Here is a 21,621-nt window from a genome sequence, read left to right as displayed (position 1 = left end):
TTTTCTGTGTAAATATGGTCTCTTAGTTGATGTTAAACGCAAATGCTTAGATCCGGTACCAAGTCTTTCAGTTAACACAATTTCATGTGTTTGTAATGTTTCGCTACCAAAAGTTTTCGCTGTTGATAACAAATTTACAAAGTTATTGAAAGAATTTCCTTCTTTATTTTCGGAACCAGATTATTCACAACCAGTTAGACATACAACAGCTCACAGACTAGTCACTGAAGGAAATTTGCCATTTTCTAAACCAAGGCGTTTAGACCCTATTAAATTCAAAGTAGCTAAAACTGAATTCGATTTTTTAGAAAAGACAGGGATACGTAGGCCTTCTAATTCAGCGGTAGCATTTTCTTTGCATCTTGTACCCAAGAAGGAGTTAAATGACTGGCGTCCTTGTGGAGATTTTAGAAAATTAAACGTTGTAACAGTCCCTGATCGATATCCTTTGCCCCATGTTCATGACTTCAACATGAATCTCAGAAATAAGAAAGTATTTTCGAAGCTAGATTTGGTAAGAGCTTATCTCCAAATTCCAATGGCAGAAGAGGATATCTATAAAACTGCAATCACTACGCCTTTTGGCATGTTTGAATTTTTAAGAATGCCTTTCGGGCTTAGAAATTCCGCGCAAACTTTTCAACGGTTTATTAATGAAGTAGTCAATGATTAGGCTTTGTTTTTACATATATGATGATCTCTTAGTGGCAAGCGAAAATGAGGAACAACATTTCAAAGATCTTCGCGTACTATTGCAGCGCCTCACGGAGTACGGTTTAAATACAAAACCAAGTAAATGTACTTTTGGCGTAACAAATGTTGACTTTTTAGGACATAATATTTCTGAAAGGGAAATTAGGCCCTCGGAATGGTATGGTTAATTATTAGCATCGATATATACCAAAATTAGCAGAGTTTACGACAGTAATCTATGATTTAATTAATAAAACAAATAAGAAACGAGACAAGATTTTAATTTGGGACGATACATCTAGTAAAGCTTTCGAATGCATTAAAGAAAAGTTTGCATCTGCGATATTGTTAAATCATTTTAACAAAGATGCAAAACTTTCTTTAAATGTAGATGCATCCAATACGGCAATAGGTTGTGTCATACACCAAACGTTTAATAATAAATCAGAACCACTTGCATTCTTTTCAAAGAAACTGTCTCCATCCGAAATTAAATATAGTACATTTGATAGGGAACTATTAGCTATTTATTTGAACATTAAACATTTTCGTTACCTTCTAGAAGGGCGTCAATTTACAGTTTTCACAGATCACAAGCCTCTAGTATTTGCTTTAAATTCAAAAACAGAACGCAGTCCAAGACAAACTTGACATTGCACAATTTACGAATGATATTAGGTATATTAAGGGCAAGAAAATGTTGTAGATGACACATTATCTCGTGCGTTTGAAGTAGAAGCGATTAATAGTTCAGATATTAATTTCAAAATTTTACAAAGGGAACAATAATAAGACAGTGAATTAGGCAAACTTACCTCAGAGCAAACATTTTTAAATTTGAAATTAATAAAAATTCCTGTTCTTAAATTTAATATATGGTGCGAAGTGTCAGGAGAAAATCCTAGGCCCTTCATTCCAAACAATTTAAGAAAAATAATATTTGATATGCTACATGGGAGCTCACATCCTGGTAGTAGAGCTACACGTCGTTTGATAGTTAAGAAATATTTTTGGCCCAAAAAGAATAAAGATATCAATACTTGGTCTAAAGAATGTATAAGTTGTCAAAAATCGAAAGTACATCGTCATACAAAATCTACAGTTGTGAAAATTCCAATTCCGAAAACTAGATTTGAACACATTCACTTAGATATTGTCGGACCCTTACCTGTTTCAAAGGGATATCGTTACATATTAACTATAATTGATAGATTTACACGTTGGCCAGAGGCATTCGCACTAAGAGATATTTCTGCAGTTACGGTTGTAAATAAATTTTTTAAGGAATATATTTCACGTTTTGGGGTTCCATTGGAAATAACAACGGATCAGGGATCTCAGTTTACTTCAAACTTGTTTTTAGAATTAACGAAACTTCTTGGAAGTCATCAAATAACGACTTCTCCCTATCATCCCCAAGCTAATGGAATGATAGAACGTTTCCATAGACAGCTTAAATCTTCAATAATGGCTAGGAATGGGTCCAGGGATTGGTATGAAGAGTTACCAATAGTGCTTATGGGTTTGCGATCGACTTTTAAGGAAGATATTTCGGCAACACCAGCTAAAATGGTTTATGGCCAAAATTTAAGATTACCTGGTGAATTATTTGTTTCAACTACAGAGAATGTAACTTCAGCGGATGTTTTAAGTTGTTTGCGTGAACATTTTAAAAATTTTAAATCAAATTTGGAACATCATCAAAATTTTAGCGGCATTTTTGTTCCAAAAGATTGTCATTTTGTTTTTGTACGTGTAATAAACAAACATTCCTTGCAGCATCCGTATGAGGACTTTCACATATAGAGTTATTGAAAAAGATATTAAAAACTTTAAAATTGAGATAAATAATGAAATTAAATCTATTCCTATTGATCGTTTAAAACCAGCATTGATTGATAAAATACAGATACCTAAAACAAAAGCAAAAAAGAAAGTTACTTTTAATTTATAGAACGTTAAATCTCCGGAAGGGGGAGTATTGTAGGGTTATATTTATATTCAACTTTAAATGTACCTACTTTAAATAAATTGAATTGTTGTTCTTGTTAATTTTTATATTTCAATTTTGAAATGATTGTTTCAAAAATTTTCATTCAGTTATGAATTTTAAAAAGAAACTGTTACATACATTTAGGAGTGATTATAATAAAGATATTTTATAAAAATAAAATAGTGCGTGTACAATAAATAGTGGTATATTTATCAACTACCACATTTACGGACGGACGGTCATAGGGTTAGACGAAATATTCCTGAATTGAGGGAACAGGAACGGGTTCGTGACTTAGTGGCACGAGCCGTATGAAGGGAAAGCTCAATTGTAAGAGAGGAAGAACAAGCCCGAAATACTTTGGAGCATAGGGTTAGACGAAATATTCCTGAATTCAGGGAGCCTGAACGTGTTCGTGACTCATTGTCCCGAAACACTTTGGAGCATAAGGTTAGACGAAATATTCCTGAATTGAGGAACGCGTTCGTGACTCAGTGGCACGAGCAGCACGAAGGGAAATCTCAATTGTAAGAGAGGAAGAACAATCCCGTAATACCGAAAATCATAGATTAAGACGGAATGTTCCAGAACTCAGGGGGGAGGAACGGGTTCGTGATTCAGTCGCCCGAGCAAGACGACGATGAAATCCTATAGTAAGAGAAGAAGAGCAAGCGAGAAACACCAATGCCCATAGGTGTAGAAGGAATGTTCACGAATTGAGGCAGGGTGAACAAATTCGTGATAGGCTCTCGAGAACTCAACGAAGATCAAATCCAATCACAAGACGTCGTGAGCAACTGATAAATACATCGCAAAGGCGAAAATCTCGACAACAAACTCGAATGTCCCTGGAAAGTAACAGACACAGCGCATGCGAACATGTCCAGCTTCATAGGTCTAATGAAGAAAACCGAAGAAGAGGAAACGAGAGACAGCGTTCAAGAACATCAGCATATCGAGATAACCTCTTGCCTGATGCTACAGAAGAAGGGCGTAACAATCAAATTCGGTCACGGCACTTAACACACTATGAGCAATATGAGTTAAATATAAAAGAAGGACCGACTATTGTATGTGTATGCAGTGGGGGGACATGGTTTTCGCACCAAATCAAGAAACTGAACAAATCTTCTCTTTCAAATAAATATCCACAACTCCAGATCAACAAAATATTTTTTTTAGAAAATGAATTTCCAAGCATAGCGGGAAAATTCACATTTTGTTCAACGTGCTATCGTCAGGTTAAGAAAGGCAAAAATCCAAACATTTGTTTGGCTAATGGCCTCCAATTTCCAGACATACCTGATGTTTTGAAGAATCTGACATACCTAGAAGAACGGCTTATATCTCCAAGAATTCCTTTTATGAGAATAGTATCTCTCGGGTACGAGCGTCAATGTGCTGTTAGAGGAGCGGTTGTAAATGTTCCTATTTCCGTGGTTCAGACAGTTACCACTCTTCCTCGAAGATTTGAGGATGCACAAGTGATCCAAGTACACTTAAAACGTCGTTTGGAGTATAACCATAGCTTTATAGTAGAAACTATAAGGCCAGCAAAGTAATAGCAGCACTTCAGTGGCTCATGGATACAGATCTGTATCGTTTCCATAATATTCAATTGTCCGAAACATGGTTAGCAGACTATAGGAACAACGAAACCGTTCAATTTCTAGCAGATCCAAACGATGAGAATATCGTAAGAGCATTACAGAGTTCTCTACACAATATTGAAATTGAGGCTAGTGTAGAAGATGAAATAAATCCCGGAGGACAAGAAACTCTTTTGGACAACGAGCCCATTGAAAACCTTCCACTGGAACGAGTGGAAATAGCTCCTGGTGAAGGGCGAACTCCCATCGACATTACACGAGACGATGATGCGGAGGAGTTATCTTTTCCAACAATATTTTGTGGCAAGAAAAGAACAACTGATCTAACATATAGCAAAATAGCGCGATCAGAAGTACGAAGATATGATCGACGCTGTGCGCGTGTTGATAACTTGCTATCGAAGTATAAATATTACGAATTACATCGCATTAAAGAAGCGATTTCTATTTGTTTAAGAACTGCCTGCCTTATTACTGCTGCAAACATGGTAGAATCAAATTTTGTAACCAACTTAGTCCAACATGATGAAGGATATCATATTTTAAAAGGACTTAGATCATCACCTGCTCACTGGGAATCAGAGAAAAAAAAGGTGTTAGCAATGATTCGTCAGTTTGGTTTGCCTACATTATTTATTACTTTATCGGCTGCAGAGACCAAATGGCCAGAACTTTTGGTTATTCTATCCAAACTTGTGGACAAGAAAGATCTTTCAGAAGATGAAGCTGCACAACTTTCTAATTCGGAAAAAGCTCGCCTGATAAGAACAGATCCTGTCACATTCTCTAGATATTTTGATTACCGATTCAGACAGATGGTAAAGTTGTTGAAATCTAAAATTTTCGAGCCACATGTGCTCACTCATTTTTACTGGAGAATTGAGTTCCAACACAGAGGCTCACCTCACTGTCATGGAATGTATTGGTTGAGCGATGCACCTGCATTAGAGATAGATGGAACTATAAATGTTGGACCCATTATTGAATTTGTGGATCGCTTTATTTCAACGGATGGATACAATCCAGACGTGCAACAATATGTCGAATATCAAAAACACAGACATGGTCGCGCTTGCTTAAGAGACATAAGAGGTCAGCAAGTCTGTCGCTTCAACATGCCTTATCCACCTATGCCTAGGACTGAAATTTTATTTCCCCTAGATGAAAATGAACTAAATGAAGAGCATGTGGCTTTGTTTAAAAAAATTAAAAATTTTTTAAACCTACATAATGAAGCCGTCACCTTAAACAATTTTGAGGAGTTTTTAGTACATCCCGAAATTTCGACAACCTACGAGAACTACAAATTGGCTCTTCGGTCAAACTTGAAAAAGCCTTAAATATTTCTCCGAAGGAAATTTTCTGATCGACTGCTGAATGCATATAACAGTGATATTTTACGTTTGCATAGAGCAAATATGGACATTCAGTTTATACTTGATGCTTTTGCCTGCTGCAGCTATATCGTAAATTATATAAATAAATCGAATAGGGGGGTTTCTCGGCTATTGCGGCAAGCCATGGAAGAAATAAATGAGGGAAATTATACAGTTAAGCAGAAATTACAACACATTGGTAATAAGTTCGTGAATGGCTCTGAAGTGTCCGCCCAAGAAGCAGCCTATAACATTTTAGGTCTCCATCTTTCAGAAGCCAGTGAAGGTGATATATTCATTAACACGTCTCATCTTGAGAAGAGAGTCCGAATGGTAAGACCGAAAGCAGATTTAGAGAGACTACCAGGCGATTCAACGGATATTTATGTTCCCAACTTACTGGACCATTATATCCAGAGACCAAGACAGCTAGAACAACTATGTCTTGCAAATTTTGCCGCCTATTTCCGATTTTCGAAGACAAGAAGGGAAACTGCAGCAGAAAATGAGGCCAACGAAGAGTTGGAGCCAGAAGCTGAAACTTCTGAAATAACCGTAGTCCCACTGGAATTAAATGATGGGAGTGGTTTTATCAGGCCGAGAAAGCATCCTCTTGTATTAAGATGGAGGCGTTTTAGTGTTGAGTTTTCTCGATCCGATTATTTTCGAGAAATGGCTATGCTGTTTTATCCATGGCGCAACGAAGTCTCTGATTTAATTGAAGTCGACATTGAAGCAATATGTAACCTCAATAAAGAGATGACAGAGGAGAGTAAGAAAAAGTACGACAAGTTCTCTGAGCGTGAACTGGAAACAATTCTAGTGGACTTGAATCAACAAATAGGGCCAGAAAATGCTGCCAACGAAGAAAGTATGACTCCTTTCTTGGATGAGGAATTCGGGCCATTAGCTGTTCCGGAAATCGGAAATAATGTCGACGTATTCCAGAACGACGAGCAAAATATAGACGAAGTTAGACTTATAAGATTGCCTGTCATCATACAAGAAAATGAACTGTTATCGACCGTACGGTCTTTGAATGCAAAGCAGCGGGAATATTTTTATCATGTACAACATAATATGAAAATTAAGCGACGATTTTACGAATATGTTGGCGGTGGTGCTGGAGTAGGAAAAAGCCGATTAATTTCCGCTATATATCAGTCACTGACCACCCGAGCAAACACTTTACCTGGAAGTAACCCGGAAACGGTTAAAGTGTTGTTATGTGCTCCTACGGGAAAAGATGCGTTTGATATTGGTGGAGTAACATTGCATTCTGTTTTCTCTTTACCCATCAATCAGTCTTCAGCTGAGTTATGCCCATTAAGCAACGATACCGTTAATGCAATATATTCAAGTTTGATAGATCTTCAGCTTATAATAGTGGATGAAATATCAATGGTGGGTGCCAAAATGTTTGGATACCTGGATGCTCGTCTAAAGCAAATATTTCGGACTAGCGAGTATTTAGGAGGTATACCGATTATTGTGTTTGGTGACTTACAACAACTTTCACCAGTAGGCGATAGGTGGATTTTCTCACCAAATCAATCGGATCCATATAGTGCGATTACCGGCACACCTCTTTGGGATTTGTTTCGTTACTTCGAGCTCACAGAAATCACGCGCCAAAGAGAAGACCAAGTATTTGCTATCGCCTTAAACCACTTGTCTGAAGGGAATATGACCTCTGTTGATGTTGATTTAATAAAAACAAGGGAAATAAGACTAGATTCTGTTCCCAACGACTGTATTCACCTCTTCTACTCTAACTCAGATGTTGCAATTTATAATAGTATGAGACTGGCTGAAATTGGCACGGAAGAGTTTACATCTATCGCAAAAGACACTGTAAAAGCCCACTCTATTTCGGAGCAAAGTAAGCGTAACATTTTAGAAGCAGTTCAGAATTTTAAAATATCAGAGACACAAGGAATGTGCTATCGTTTACAGCTAAAAGCATCTGCAAAATACATGGTTACAGTAAATATTAATACTTCAGATGGCCTGGTTAATGGAGCTGCAGGTCGCTTAATGCAAATTGACCATCAGAGTAACGAACGTACGCCAACTACTCTTTGGATACAGTTTTCAGAGTCAGAAGTGGGTGCGATTGCCCGCCCAAAAAAATCTCATTCTCATGAGTCAAGTTGGACCCCAATTGAGAAGGTGGTACGTACTTTCCAGTATAGAAGAAACGACCAAGTTACTGTAGAAAGGAGACAGTTTCCTTTGGTACCAACAGAGGCAATCACGATCCATAAAAGTCAAGGAGCAACCTATAGGCAGGTTGCTGTTCATATAAAGAGAGGAATAAGTCGATCTGCTTTATACGTTGCTTTATGGTAGCGTGCTCCGCCTATCACACCGTATGCCCTGGGTTCAACTCCCGGGCAAAGCAACATCAAAAATTTTAGAAATAAGATTTTTCAATTAGAAGAAAATTTTTCTAAGCGGGGTCGCCCCTCGGCAGTGTCTGGCAAGCGCTCCGATTGTATTTCTGCCATGAAAAGCTCTCAGTGAAAACTCATCTGCCTTGCAGATGCCGTTCGGAGTCGGCATAAAACATGTAGGTCCCGTCCGGCCAATTTGTAGGGAAAAATCAAGAGGAGCACGACGCAAATTGGAAGAGAAGCTCGGCCTTAGATCTCTTCGGAGGTTATCGCGCCTTACATTTATTTATTTTTTTTTTATACGTTGCGTGCAGTATAGCGACAAGTGCATCTGGCTTATTTATTATAGGTAAATTCGTTCCACCAAAACCGTTTACAGCCAACGAACCAGTTCAAAACAACTAAGTGTACTTCGTTCAGAAAAAAAACTAGCTACCCACTTCAAGTTTGCTATTGAGCGACCAACTGACAGCCTTCTTTTATATTATCAAAATATAAGAAGCTTGGGAAAGAATATCGATGAAATAAGAGCAGACCAACTTATTTGTTCCGTGGATATTCTTTGTTTCGCAGAGTCCTGGGCTTTGCCAGGAGAAGATATACAAATCGAAGGCTTTGATATAGTTGCTAGGATTGATGGAGTTGGCTCAACTGTACAAAGTCGTCCTCGAAACGGAATTATAATTTATTGTAAGCCTGACCTCGCTCGCAGTTTTACAGTAAATTCCAGAAAATTCCAGTATGTAGCTGCAAAAGTTTATCAGTTTTTGGCGATATCAAAGGCAAATATAGCTATTGCGTTGGTATACCGAAATCCGTCATTCTCATTGCCGACATTTAGAAGAATGCTGGAAGAGGATACTAAGGAGCTCTTCAATGAAAATTTAGAAAAAATTGTTCTTGTAGGAGACTTTAACATTTGTCGAAATTCGTCAAACGATATACTTGGGAGGAAATTGGAGCAGCTGGGACTGCATTCACTTTTGGAAAATCTTGCCACTACGAAGCAACAAACTGCTATTGACTGGTTACTGACCAGTTTATCTCCGGACAGTGTAAAGGCGATAACTTATGAAACGCCTTACAGTGACCATGATGGGATATTTTTATGTGCTCCTGGCTGTTATTAATACAATTTTAACCATTATTACAGAATGACAGACCCATCGAAATTATCAGAACAATGAGGTTAGTCGATTAAGCCATGGCTGTCTCACAGCCAGGTTTAACCAAATTAGTTTTTCTCCCTTTCAACTAGTCTAGAATTTTCTCGTCACATTGTCAGGTATTAATTGGTCTGTTCTCATCCGCTCTAATGGTATTTTTAACCTTTTCTATCGGCACTACTACGGAAGATTACCATAAATTAGGAACTATACATGTTTCTAAGATTTTATTAACAATTTGAGCGTAAAGAAACCCTGTATAGGCTATGGAGTCTTTAATAACTCCTTCCGAAATGAGCTCTTTCCCTCCAATTTTTTTTTGAACCTGCTTACTATTTCAAGTACTTCAGTTGTAGAAACTTTTTGAAATTTAACAAGAAAGGAAGGCTAAGTTCGGGTGTAACCGAACATTACATACTCAGGTGAGAGCTTTGGAGACAAAATAAAGGAAAATCACCATGTAGGAAAATGAACCTAAGGTAACCCTGGAATGTGTTTGTATGACACGGGTATCGAATGGAAGTTATTAGAGAATATTTTAAAAGGGAGTAGGCCATAGTTCTATAGGTGGACGCCATTTCGGGATATCACCATAAAGGTGGACCAGGGGTGACTCCAGAATGTGTCTGTACGATATGGGTATCAAATGAAAGGTGGTAACGGCCGAGCGGAAGGACAGACGGTCGACTGTGTATAAAAACTGGGCGTGGCTTCAACCGATTTCGCTAATTTTCACGAAAATAGTTATCTTCATAGAATCGATGCCTCTACCAAATTTCACAAGGATTGGTAAATCTTTGTTCAACTTATGGCATTAAAAGTCTTCTAGACAAATTAAATGAACAAGGGCGGAGCCACGCCCATTTTGAAATTTTCTTTTATTTTTGTATTTTGTTGCACCATATCATATTACTGGAGTTGAATGTTGACATAATTTACTTATATACTGTAAAGATATTAAATTTTTTGTTAAAATTTGACTTAAAAAAAAATTTTTTTAAAGTGCGCGTGGTCGTTCTCCGATTTTGTTAATTTTTATTAAGTATACATATAATAATAGGAGTATCGTTCCTGCCAAATTTCATCATGACATCTTCAACGACTGCCAAATTACAGCTTGCAAAACTTTTAAATTACCTTCTTTTAAAAGTGGGCGGTGCTACGCCCATTGTCCAAAATTTTACTAGTTTTCCATTCTGCGTCATAAGATCAACCCACCTACCAAGTTTCGTCGCTTTATCCGTCTTTGGTAATGAGTTATCGCACTTTTTCGGTTTTTCGAAATATTCCATATCGAAAAAGTGGGCGTGGTTATAGTCCGATTTCGTTCATTTTTAATAGCGATCTGGTGTGGCCGAACAATCTTTGTAAATTGATCTTAACAAAATATTATGACAGGTAATTCATTATACCAAGTATTTGTTCCATCCCTAGCCATAATAGTAGCTTTTAATTGTCTATGAAAATTCTCAACTAAAGCTTACGATTTCTCGAACTTGTTCGAGTAGAGATTTCTCGCTAGTCTCGAATCTCGAATTACTCGTAAGGCTCGCGAGCTTCTCGACATTCAATTTAATCGATTCACTGGCTGTTTTATATAGACCTTACGATTTCTACTGAAGCGCAAGCGAAAATGTCCACAAAACCACAAGTTAAAAACACACCGAAATGTATAGAATAGTGCCTATGCAGCGAAATTTGAAATTTAAAATAGGGATATTAACTAACTTTAAATTTAAAAATAGAGGATCAGTTATAAGCTCGTTTAAATCGCTATCATTCTGTTGTTCCGCTTGTAAAATTTTAAAATTCAGTTCCGAATTCTGTATTGCACTAACTGAAAAGGCTCTGGACAGTGTATCCGCTATAACATTGGATTCTCCTTTAATATACTATATGTAATGAGTGAACTGTGCTATGAATTCCAAATGTCTCGTTTGTCTGGGACTCGGTCTTGTTTTTGAATTTAAAGCAGTGGTCAATGGTTTATGGTCAGTATAAACTGTAAATTGTCGTCCTTCCAAAAGATATCTAAAATGTTTTATATTTAAATAAATTGCCAATAATTCCCTATCAAAAGCACTGCACCTAATTCCAGTTGGAGAAAGTTTTTTAGAAATGAGTGCTGTGGGCACAATTTTATTATTGTAATTTTTTGTTGTTTACGGCCTTTGAATTATAACTTTTTAATTATAAACGAGCTCTAGGCCAAATATTTGTATATTCTTAATAAAACACAATACGTGAATTTTTGATATACAATTATATTATTTAATTTGTCGATATTTCGACTTCAGTCTGAAGTCATCATCAGGACTAGGTACGAAAAGAACAAACATACATATTAAAATCATAAAAATACACATTTGCACAAGTACAGAACTTACATTTTTGAAAGCTAGTCGACATATTGCATTCAAAAATGTAAGTTCTGTACTTGTGCAAATGTGTATTTTTATGATTTTAATATGTATGTTTGTTCTTTTCGTACCTAGTCCTGATGATGACTTCAGACTGAAGTCGAAATATCGACAAATTAAATAATATAATTGTATATCAAAAATTCACGTATTGTGTTTTATTAAGAATATACAAATATTTGGCCTAGAGCTCGTTTATATTTAAAAAATTATTGTAATTTTGTTGTATAACGCCCCCAATCGGTATGTTAGATGCATCTACTGTTAAAGATAATTTAGCATCTTTGTTAAAATGATATAATTTTTTTTTATTTATTACAGCTTAATTAAGCCTAGCTTATATCTATTTACAAGGTATATATATAAGTATATTAACTAGACTAACATATTCTATCCTAGTTATGTATATCTATAAACTACCATAAAGTGCTGAATTGTGGCTGACCTTCGAATCATGCCAACAATATTTTGATGCCTGTTATCTCTGGTATGAAGGCCATTTACGCATAAGCCCGAGGGCGACATCCGAGCGGCGATGCACTGATATGATCGAGTGATGCGTTGCAGTATGTGCTTCGGCGACTTTTAAGCATGTTCGTAAAGCGCGAAGGCAACATCCGAACGGCGATACGCTGCAGTACGAGAGCTTGGAGGGCGCTTCATATCAGAATATTTAGAAGCCATACATTTGTATTGATGTCGTGGAGGCCTGTCTAAACAGTACTAAATTGGTAGTGTTTTACACAGGCATGCTTAACCAACGAAACGATATCATTTCGTTACGATAATCAACGTTAATAAACGAAACGAAGTCATTTCGTTTCGTTTATTAACGTTAAGATCGTCAAATTAACGAAATGATTTCGTTTCGTTTTCTGCCATATCAAAACGAAATCAAATCGTTTATGTTGATTATTAATTTCAAACTATGCTGGCAAAGCTGATTGATGGCGGAGTCATTAAAGGTGAAAGCATTATCCAAGCTGATTGCAACTTTTCTCATGAATTTTGACAGTACGAACATTTCTCAGAGTATTTTTGACATTACCACTAACGAATTACACAAACAAATTACATAGAGTTTGTGTGTGTATGTGCGCTCGTTGTTGCCACCTTACGGCTTCACCATGGCTATAGCATAGCCAGCACAATTCAAACATAAAGTATCACGTTTCTGTTAACGTTTTTAACGCTAACGAAAGCTTTTCGTTTCGGTTAAAAACGAGATACAATTTATCTTGATAATTTCTTTATCGATAATATTTCGAAGTGTTTCAACGGAAACGGTGGAAATTTTTTGATAAACGATTAGCTTAACGTTAAGGTGCATCCCTGGTTTTACAATGCATATACAATTTTTTTGAACCTATTGGCATTACATGACTTGATATCATTATGTAGCTCGTTATAGCATTTTAATCCCTTATAATACAAGTTACATTTTCCTGCTTATAAAACCAGAAGGTATATTGAAGTTAATTTTGCTTCGAGTATTTACAGAATGCATATCTTTTACATATTTGTTGTTACTCTTTAAGTACGCAGGCAAATACCGTCTATTATGTTCTTAATAAATTTCATAGTAAAATAAAAAAAGTTGTTGTCTAATGCTTAGCCAATTTAGAGCAGAGAGCATGTCTCTGATAGGTGTGTCATAGCATTTTTTGAGAATGAATCTCATAGCTCGGCTCTGTTGCTTTTGTAGCTTGTATATCTGACTATCTCGCAATATGAAAAATTTAGTCGGGCAGTAAATAAAATGTGGTTCGATTATTGATCTGTAAACCATTACCTTGTATTTCCTTTTTAAATATTTGCAGGTTCTTTGTGTAAATATATTTTGTTAGCTATTTTTCCTGCTGTATAATCACCGTGCTCATTGAAATTGAGTTTATTATCTATTTTTATTCCCAATTATTTCATGGTGTTGACTTTTTCGATTAGTTCGTGGTTAATATATAAATTTTGCAGGTCGCTATTGCGGAAATTTTGTCTGGAAATTACCATAAATTTGGTTTTGTTGGCATTCAATTTAAGTCTGTTCACGCATAACCAATCATAAACACTATAGATCTTCTTACAACTTAGTATATATTTCAGTTATATTGCCTCCATTAAGCATCAGTAGTGTATCATCCGCGAAGAGTTTAATATCACAGTACCTTATGGAGTTAGTTATATCATTGAAATAATAATATTGAACAGTATTTGTGCCAGCACCGATCCTTGCGGAAGGCCAACTGGTACCTCCCTTTTCTCCGATAAGGATTTTCCAACTATTGTTCTTTGATTTCTATTAATGAGGAAGTCTTCCAACCATTTTGATTCATTACTAGTAACACCTATGTTGGCTAGCTCTTTATACCATTCATGAAAATGAAATGGTATATTAACTTCGTCACGAATCCCAATATTGTAAGTCCTTAAAGGAAAATAGATAGACCCACCATTAAGTATACCGAAATAATCAAGATGAAGAGCTGAGTTGATTTAGCCATGTCCTTCTGTCTGTTTGTATGCAAACTAGTCCCTCAATTTTTGAGATATCTTGATAAAAATTGGTAAGCGGGTATATGTAGGTGTCCGATTAGACATTTGTCGGAACCGGCCGGATCGGACCACTATAGAATATATCGTCCATACAACCGATTTTTCAGAAAAAGAGCATTATTGTCATATCTTCCTCAATTTATCAGATTGAAGCTTTAAACATCACCATATGCTTTCGTATATTGTACACATTGTTGTGTGAAAAAATGGATGAGATCTATAGTATATATAGCATATATCCCTCACAACCGATTTTTCAGATAAGAAACTATTAGCAATTCCTTCCCCAGAGCTAGACGCTTCAAATTGCACCGAATGCCTAAGCATACAGCATATATTGTTGTCTGAAAAAATTATAGAGATCGGTGGTATATCTAGTATATATCTCATACAAGCGACTGTTCAGATAAGAAACTTTCCCCAATTTCTGCCCCATTTTAACAGCTAGAAGCTTCAAATTTCACCAAATGCTTACATATATAGCATATATTTTCGTATATTTTATAGCATATACTATTGTCTGAAAAAATTATAGAGATCGGTGGTATATATAGTATATATCTCATACAATCGATTGTTTAGACAAGAAACTTTCCCAATTTCTGCCCCATTTTAACAGCTAGAAGCTTCGTATTTCACCGAGTGTTTACGTATATAGCATATATTGTTGTCTAAAAAAATCATGAAATCGGTGGTATATATAGTGTATAACCCATATAAACTGTCATTTCTGCCCCCTTTTTTACGGCTAGTAGCATCAAATTTCATCAAAACTTACGCTTACGTCATATATTGTTGAAATAGGTGATTAATGGCCATAGTTTTTACATGCAGACCACAAAAAACGTGAAATTTTGCAGCATCGCACTAAGTACCTACGTACATCTGTTCACTATATATTTCTTATTTTATACAGCCGATTATTTGGATATTATGAATGGGATAAGATTATTTTTCAGCCCCATTCGTGAAAGGTATGAAGGCTTCGGCACAGCCGAAGACAAACTCTTCCTTACTTGTTTTATTTTATATTTATCTTTAAAATCGCTTAGGTATGTACATCTGTTCACTATATATTTCTTATCTTATACAGCCGATTATTTGGATGTGACGAATGAGATAAGATTGTTTTTCAGTCCCATTCATGAAAGATATGAAGTCCCGTCCTTACTTGTTTATTAGTAGCTTTTGGTCTATTGTCTCAAATGCCCGTTTTAAATCTAAAAATACAACTATTATATATTTATTCCTACTTAAATCTTCTTCCCAGTTGGCTATAACTAAATTCAAAGCACTTTCAAAGGAATGTTTCTTTCGGAAACCAGATTGCTGGGGTATAATAATTTCTTTATCTTATTAGTATTTTACAAGCTGGTTTTTTACGACTGTTTCTAGAATTTTCTCGGCACATTGTAAGGTATTAATTGGTCTGTTCTCATCCGCTCTAATGGTATTCTTAACCTTTTCTATCGGCACTACTACGGAAGATTACCATAAATTAGGAACTATACATGTTTCTAAGATTTTATTAACAATTTGAGCGTAAAGAAACCCTGTATAGGCTATGGAGTCTTTAATAACTCCTTCCGAAATGAGCTCTTTCCCTCCAATTTCTTTTTGAACCTGCTTACTATTTCAAGTACTTCCGTTGTAGAAACTTTTTGAAATTTAACAAGAAAGGAAGGCTAAGTTCGGGTGTAACCGAACATTACATACTCAGGTGAGAGCTTTGGAGACAAAATAAAGGAAAACACCATGCAGGAAAATGAACCTAAGGTAACCCTGGAATGTGTTTGTATGACACGGGTATCGAATGGAAGTTATTAGAGAATATTTTAAAAGGGAGTAGGCCATAGTTCTATAGGTGGACGCCATTTCGGGATATCACCATAAAGGTGGACCAGGGGTGACTCCAGAATGTGTCTGTACGATATGGGTATCAAATGAAAGGTGGTAACGGCCGAGCGGAAGGACAGACGGTCGACTGTGTATAAAAACTGGGCGTGGCTTCAACCGATTTCGCTCATTTTCACGAAAATAGTTATCTTCATAGAATCGATGCCTCTACCAAATTTCACAAGGATTGGTAAATCTTTGTTCAACTTATGGCATTAAAAGTCTTCTAGACAAATTAAATGAACAAGGGCGGAGCCACGCCCATTTTGAAATTTTCTTTTATTTTTGTATTTTGTTGCACCATATCATATTACTGGAGTTGAATGTTGACATAATTTACTTATATACTGTAAAGATATTAAATTTTTTGTTAAAATTTGACTTTAAAATAACTTTTCGAAATATTCCATATCGAAAAAGTGGGCGTGGTTATAGTCCGATTTCGTTCATTTTTAAAAGCGATCTGAGATGAGTGCCCAGGAACCTACATACCAAATGTCATCAAAATACTTCAAAATTTACTCAAGTTATCGTGTTTACGGACGGACGGACGGACATGGCTAAATAAATTTCTTTTTTCGCCCAGATCATTTTGATATATAGAAGTCTATATCTATTTCGATTAGTTTATGCCGTTACGGATTACCTTTATGCGAACAAAGTTAAGATACTGTGTGAACTCTGCTCAGCTGAGTATAAAAATGTATGTTTACGTGAATCCGAAATCGTAAAGTTTCGTGGTGACACTGATGAAGGTTCATCTTCAAAAAGTTCATCTTCACCAACCCTGTATCAAAGTCCAGATTATATAAACGACTTCGATATCGGTACCGTGAATAATGAGTTTTTGCGAACTGAAGAAATCAACGAAATAATTCGTCCAAGTCATCAAAAGTATCCTGTTATTTTTCCACGTGATCGTCATGACGAGGCATTTGCTACCCGTTGTTAAACAGAATCTTGCCAAATGAAGAGAAAGTGGAGCGTGACTGGTTGGTGTGGAGTGCCAGTAGCAATACTTTTTATTCCCTACCATGTCGTCTGTTAAGCATCAATACTTTAAACCGACTTAAAATTTGTTGTCCATGCGGATATTCGAAATTGCAGGTGTGGAAGAAGCTATACGATAAACACATGAGGGAAACTATATTAGATCAACGCAAGAAAGCCAAGAATTTTGCTAATATCGTTGATGCTGCGCCTGATGCTGGTCACGTTGAACAACTACGTTCATTTTGCGCTACCTCCATTTCAATTCGAAAACAACTAATTTTACAATTCAAGAACGGGTTTTGGCTTTCGTGGATTGTAACCAAAAAACTGGTCAGAAAATCGCTGATTTAATTTCCCATACACTGAAAGAAAAAGACTGGTAAAATCAACCGAAATACGGGTCAATTCAACCGAAATATCTGTTAATTTTTATCCATCACAACAAGATGTTGAATCAACTGCGCACAAATAGTTGATTCGTAATTGACTTTTTTAGCAGTCAAATGAACAAAAAAAGTTGTTGCGACAGCTTTGTACGAAAGTACCTATGTTGCCATATAAATAAACAAATGTAAGGCGCGATAAGCTCCGAAGAGATCTAAGGCCGAGCTTCTCTCCAATTTGCGTCGTGCTCCTTTTAATTGTCCCTACAAATTGGCCGGACTGGACCTACATGTTTTATGCTGACTCCGAACGGCATCTGCAAGGCAGATGAGTCTTCACTGAGAGCTTTTCATGGCAGAAATACACTCGGAGCGCTTTGCCAAACACTGCCGAGGGGCGACCCCGCTTAGAAAAATTTTCTTCTAATTGAAAAACCTTATTTCTAAAATGTTGATGTTGCTTTGCCCGGGGTGCGAACGCAGGGCATACGGTGTGGCAGGCAGAGCACGCTACCACTTACTAACCGGACGTCAATTGGGCTTACATCAAATATTAAACATTAAACATTATACACTTTATTATTTTGTTTTATTAAACGCACTTTCAACAAATTTTATATTTTATAATTTATTTAATTTATAGTTTTGAACTTCGCTTTGCAAATAGAAATGAATATAGTAGTCACAAAACTGATTCTCAATTCTTTCAGTTGCAGCTCAGTTCGTTCTCAATTTCATCTCTCACATGTAGTTGCCACACTTGATTGTTTCGAACCAAACTTGTATAAATATTTGGCATAAAATTTTAAATAGAGAACTTGTAAGTTATAGAAAAGTAAAGAATCAAATCGCTTGAAGGTAATTCACCACTGGAGTAACTTTACATGTAATTCGGCAAGTTTAATTTTCGTAACAATTTAAGTTGAAACGATTCCAAAACAACTCAAACTTTTATGTTGTCGGAAACATCAACATTAAAAAGGGTGTTTTTTATTATCTTATTAAATTCGTTCGCGTGAGTGAAAATTCGTAAACAAAACTTTTGCAACAAGAGGGCGCAATTTTGCATTTCGCTTGGAGGAGAAGTTGCAAAATTGTACCCGATAAATACGTGTCCCGGTATCTCATAATTTTTTGCACAATAAATTCAAACAAGTAAGGAAGGCTAAGTTCGGGTGTAACCGAACATTACATACTCAGTTGAGAGCTATGGAGACAAAATAAGGAAAATCACCATGTAGGAAAATGAACCTAGGGTAACCTTGGAATGTGGTTGTATGACATGTGTATCAAATGGAAGGTATTAAAGAGTATTTTAAGAGAGAGTAGGCCATAGTTCTATGGATGGACGCCATTTAGGAATATCGCCATAAAGGTGGACCAGGGCTGACTCTAGAATTTGTTTGTACGATATGGGTATCAAATGAAAGGTGTTACTGAGCATTTTAAGAGGGAGTGGGCCTTAGGTCTATCGGTGGACGCCCTTTCGAGATATCGCCATTAAGGTGGACCAGGGGTGACTCTAGAATGTGTTTGTAGGATATGGGTATCAAATGAAAGGTGGTAATGAGTATTTTAAAAGGGAATGGGCTTTAGTTCTATAGGTGAACGCCTTTTCGAGAAATCGCCATAAAGGTGGACCAGGGGTGACTCTAGAATATGTTTGTACGATATGGGTATCAAAGGAAAGCTGTTAATGAGTATTTTGAAAAGGAGTGATCCTTAGTCCATAGGTGGCCGCCGTTTCGAGATATCGCCATAAAGGTGGACCAGGGGTGTCTCTAGAATGTGTTTGTACGATATGGGAATCAAATGAAAGGTGTTACTGAGCATTTTAAGAGGGAGTGGGCATTAGGTCTATAGGTGGACGCCTTTTCGAGATATTGCCATTAGGGTGGGCCAGGGGTGACTCTAGAATGTTTGTACGATATGGGTATAAAACGAAAAGTGTTACTGAGCATTTTAAGAGGGAGTGGGCAATAGGTCTATAGGTGGACGCCTTTTCGAAATGTCGCCATTAGGGTGGGCCAGGGGTGACTCTAGAATGTGTTTGTATGATATGGGTATCAAATGAAAGATGGTAATGAGTATCTTAAAAGGGAGTAATCCTTAGTTCTATAGGTGGACGCCTTTTCGATATATCGCCATAAAGGTGGACCAAGGGTGACTCTAGAATGTTTGTACGATATGGGTATCAAACGAAAGGTGTTACTGAGCATTTTAAGAGGGAGTGGGCATTAGGTCTATAAGTGGACGCCTTTTCGAGATATCGTCATTAGGGTGGGCGAGGGGTGACTCTAGAATGTGTTTGTACGATATGGGTATCAAACGAAAGGTGTTACTGAGCATTTTAAGAGGGAGTGGGCATTAGGTCTATAGGTGGACGTCTTTTCGAGATATCGCCATTAGTGTGGGCCAGGGGTGACTCTATAATGTTTGTGCGATATGGGTATCAAACGAAAGGTGTTACTGAGCATTTTAAGAGGGAGTGGGCATTAGGTCTATAGGTGGACGCCTTTTCGAGATATCGCCATTAGGGTGGGCCAGGGGTGACTCTAGAATGTGTTTGTACGATATGGGTATCAAATGAAAGGTGGTAATGAGTATTTTAAAAGGGAGTAATCCTTAGTTCTATATGTGGACGCCTTTTCGAGATATCGCCATAAAGGTGGACCAAGGGTGACTCTAGAATGTTTGTACGATATGGGTATCAAACGAAAGGTGTTACTGAGCATTTTAAGAGGGAGTGGGCATTAGGTCTATAGGTGGACGCCTTTTCGAGATATCGCCATAAAGGTGGACCAAGGGTGACTCTAGAATGTTTGTACGATATGGGTATCAAACGAAAGGTGTGACTGAGCATTTTAAGAGGGAGTGGGCATTAGGTCTATAGGTGGACGCCTTTTCGAGATATCGCCATTAGGGTGGGCCAGGGGGACTCTAGAATGTTTGTACGATATGGGTATCAAACGAAATGTGTTACTGAGCATTTTAAGAGGGAGTGGGCATTAGGTCTATAGGTGGCCTTTTCGAGACATCGCCAATAGGGTGGGCCAGGGGTGACTCTAGAATGTTTGTACGATATGGGTATCAAACGAAAGGTGTTACTGAGCATTTTAAGAGGGAGTGAACATTAGGTCTATAGGTGGACGCCTTTTCGAGATATCGCCATTAGGGTGGGCCAGAGGTGACTCTAGAATGTTTGTACGATATGGGTATCAAACGAAAGGTGTTACTGAGCATTTTAAGAGGGAGTGGGCATTAGGTCTATAGGTGGACGCCTTTTCGAGATATCGCCATTAGGGTGGGCCGGGGGTGACTCTAGAATGTGTTTGTACGATATGGATATCAAATTAAAGGTATTAATGAGGGTTTTAAAAGCGAGTGGCCCTTAGATGTATATGTGAAGGTGTTCTCGCGATATCGACCAAAATGTGGACCAGGTGATCCAGAAAATCATCTGTCGGGTACTGCTAATTTATTTATATATGCAATACCACTAACAGTATTCCTGCCAAGATTCCAAGGGCTGTTGATTTTGCCTTGTAGAACTTTTTCATTTTCTTCTACTTAATATGGTAGGTGTCACACCCATTTTACAAAATTTTTTCCAAAGTTATATTTTGCGTCAATAAACCAATCCAGTTACCATGTTTCATCCCTTTTTTCGTATTTGGTATAGAATTATGGCATTTTTTTCATTTTTCGTAATTTTCGATATCGATAAAGTGGGCGTGGTTATGGTCGGATTTCGGCTATTTTTTATACCGAGATAAAGTGAGTTCAGATAAGTAGGTGGGCTAAGTTTAGTAAAGATATATCGGTTTTTGCTCAAGTTATTGTGTTAACAGCCGAGCGGAAGGACAGACGGTGGACTGTGCATAAAAACTGGGCGTGGCTTCCACCGATTTCGGCCATTTTCACAGAGAACAGTTACCGTCATAGAATCTATGTACCTACCAAATTTGAGAAGGATTGGTAAATTTTTGTTCGACTTATGGCATTAAAAGTATTCTAGACAAACTAAATGAAAATGGGCGGAGCCACGCCCATTTTGAAATTTTCTTTTATTTTTGTATTTTGTTGCATCATATCATTACAGGAGTTGAATTTTGACTTAATTTACTTATATACAGTAAAGATAT

General features: G+C 37.0%; 1 protein-coding gene across 10 annotated transcripts in view; it reads left to right on the top strand.

The window, feature by feature from the left end:
* Positions 1-21,621, top strand: part of LOC137235484 (calcium-dependent secretion activator-like) — a 2,443,847-nt gene that overhangs the window by 1,916,773 nt on the left and 505,453 nt on the right. The gene's annotated exons all lie outside the window — the stretch shown is intronic.

The sequence above is a fragment of the Eurosta solidaginis genome, chromosome X (assembly GCF_040869045.1).
Source record: "Eurosta solidaginis isolate ZX-2024a chromosome X, ASM4086904v1, whole genome shotgun sequence".
NCBI lineage: Eukaryota > Metazoa > Arthropoda > Insecta > Diptera > Tephritidae > Eurosta > Eurosta solidaginis.
Note: the sequence above shows the minus strand (reverse complement) of the source record. Positions and strands in the feature narration are given on the sequence as shown.